Source organism: Theobroma cacao, chromosome 2, assembly GCF_000208745.1.
Source record: "Theobroma cacao cultivar B97-61/B2 chromosome 2, Criollo_cocoa_genome_V2, whole genome shotgun sequence".
Classification (NCBI taxonomy): domain Eukaryota; kingdom Viridiplantae; phylum Streptophyta; class Magnoliopsida; order Malvales; family Malvaceae; genus Theobroma; species Theobroma cacao.
Window position 1 is genome coordinate 31,811,444 of NC_030851.1, and position 3,114 is coordinate 31,814,557.

A 3,114-nucleotide genomic window follows, 5' to 3' on the forward strand; every position below is an offset into this window, starting at 1 on the left:
CTTGGGCTTCGTGGTTTGATTGCCAAAGTTTTTCTTTTCACGGTGCTACATTCCCTATTCAGCCATGGCTGGGATGCCTAATGTTCTATTTTTGAGTTTAAATTTTGCTTTTCTTCTTTGATCCGAACTCATTCAAATGAGCACTTACAAAGCTCAAAACCATATAACTATTCTCATTTAAAGAGACCTAAATCAACCTAAAATCAACTAAAACAAAACTACTAAGTAACTTAAAGCGAAACTTAAAATAAACTCCTAAAACGAGACTAATTCATATCAAAACTCAAAGACTTAATTGATTTTAAAGTTCAAAAGTGACAAGATAACTCTATATTATAGAGTTATCACATCCTTAAACTTAAGATTTTACTAGTCTTTGAGCAAAAACATAAAAGAAAACTTAAACAAAAATGAAAGCAATCGTAAATGATGAAAGCACTTAAATTATGAAAACAAATAACTAGAGATGACAACTTGCTAAAGATAACTCACACCAAACCAATGATCTCTCATAATTTCCTCAAAAGTTATCTCAAAATCTCAACTCAAGGTTCACAGAAATATCATTCAAGTCCATGCTTCAATTCAAGTGCAAACTCATTCTTGAATGAATTTTTGTGTGTGTGCAACTTTTTACAAAGAATATCATGTAATCTAGATAAGTTTATACTTATGCGAAATTCGAATTAGTATTAGAATCCTATAAGTTTGTTTTTCATCTCCCTATCCACTAATGTAGACTGATGCTAATTCAAGGATCTTTAGGACTTTAAATGGCTTATAATGAATGGAAAGGGTCAAGGTAGGATGAAGGATATTATAAGGCTCAAATCACCCTAAGCACATCAATCATTCTAAGACCTTCTTAGAGCTCAAATTATACTCTACGTAATTCCCTCTACTTGATTTCAACTTTTACTTTTGTCCAACACTTTATTCTTTTTTTTCCTTAATTTTTTTTCATCATAATTTTACACCCCAAACTTATTTTTTTTTAATCTAGATAGTGGGGTGAATACTAATCATATTTGAACTTTTCAACAACTCCACCTTATACTTTATTCAACATCCAACTCAATACACTTCCTAAAATGATTAACATACTTAGGTGTGAAGGATGCAAAATTGAAAATTTATTATATGCTAGACTATATAAAATAGGTGTTTGACAAAGAAAAGGTAATATTTGGCTCAATGAAGTATACTAGGGATAAAAATATATAAAGATAGGCTCGAAAGGCTCAAATGGTCCAAAGATGGCCTAATTCATTTTCTTAACTAAGTATTGCATAGGATTTCACCTCAAGAAAGAATCAAACACATTCTAAAATTCCTGACATAACTAAAATTCACATCAATGTAAACCGTCTCTAAATATACACAACAATTCTAAGCAAAAGAAAATGTGCTCAATATATGGAAATCTCATCCTGACAATGATGCTTAACATAAAAATTTAACCTAAACTCAAACCACTACTAAAAATTTTGTTAATTTCGACAAAAAATTCTATAGGAAAAAGTTTAATTTCCATCGAAATTGACTGCTTCCAATTGATTTTCAACAAAAAAAATCCATTTAAAATTCTGTTGCTAAAGGGGTCGTTGGAAAAGCTTGTTGTAAAAAATCCATCAAAAAATTTTAACAAAAAATTCTGTTCAAAAAAGCAATAATATTTTTTATTATTTTAATATCAATCTATCCAAAAAGACAAAAATTACCGATTGAAATTTTTGTTCGAAATATGATTCCAATGAAAATCCATTGGAAATTACCAACAAAATTTTCTGTTAGTAATATGTTACCAACGAAATTTCTTTCGAAATTACCAATGGAGTTTTTGTTGATAATTTAGTCATTTCCAATGAAATTCTATTGAAAATTACCAGCGAAATTTTTGTTGATAATTTAGTCATTTTAGATGAAATTTCATTGGAAATTACCAATGGAATTTTTGTTGGTAATTTAATCATTGCCTATGAATTTGAGTTTGAAATCATCAACGGAATTCTATTAGTCATCATAATTAATCTGCGCAAATCATAATTAATATTCAATATTCATAACAAAAGTACACATTAAAATATGAAAATCAAAATCAAATTGATGCTATTATAAATCATCATAACCATGAAATATCTAAACATAAAGTTAAATATGGATGAAATATCTAAACATTAAAAGTTCTCATGTTTGTTCCTATGTTTCCATTTCTTTCACTATACTGTTAGTCACTACCAGAAAAGTATCTCTGAGTGTCAAACGGCTGGTTTTTGGAGTTTGTATCATAGCTGTTCAAGGCTGTTCCTCCATTCATTGGTGCAAATGCTGCAAAATATATGTACATTAGGATTATAAAAATATCATGATGGTTTCACATAGTTTATACTATTAAAAAAAGAAAAAAGTAGGTAGAAAACAATCCATCTCAGATAATATTTGCATGTCATGCATAAATAAAATTCTCAAGAGTTTTACATGAAATGCTATTAAAATTTATTATACTCTTGAACCATTATTGAATGTTAAGCTTTTACGTGAGTCAATTTATTGATGAGTTCAGTGCATATGTGAATTTCATGGATATTTTAGGCTCTAGTTTATGCAGTAATGACATCAATTTTCTATGACAACCTTGTAACACATGGTTAAACATTCTAACATTGTAGAAAATACAATGAAAGGATTCTAACATTCTTAAGCATTTGGCTCATTGGTTGGTGCATAATCTCTCTGCTAAATAACAGGGTTCGAATCCCTACTCCTTTAATTATATAAAAAAAATTACAGCATATTAAAGATATAATTTCACACAGTAAGTCGAAGTATTTATAAATCACATTGTGCAATTTATCACTTAGAAAAAAGTGCTTATTGATGAAAGGCCTCCCTATCAACATGATCAGTAATGTGCAATCATAGGAAAAAATTAGCTTAAGCATAACACTCTATATCAAACAATTGGCAAATAGTTTAATGCAGTTTCTTCATGTAAGAGTCATAATATTCCAAACCTTGACCTTGACAGGCCCAAAAACTTCTGCAAAAGAGCTTACTCCAAAAGCTCAGAAAGTAGGAGAGGGGTAAAAATTTGCAAAGTGTGGCAATTTAATG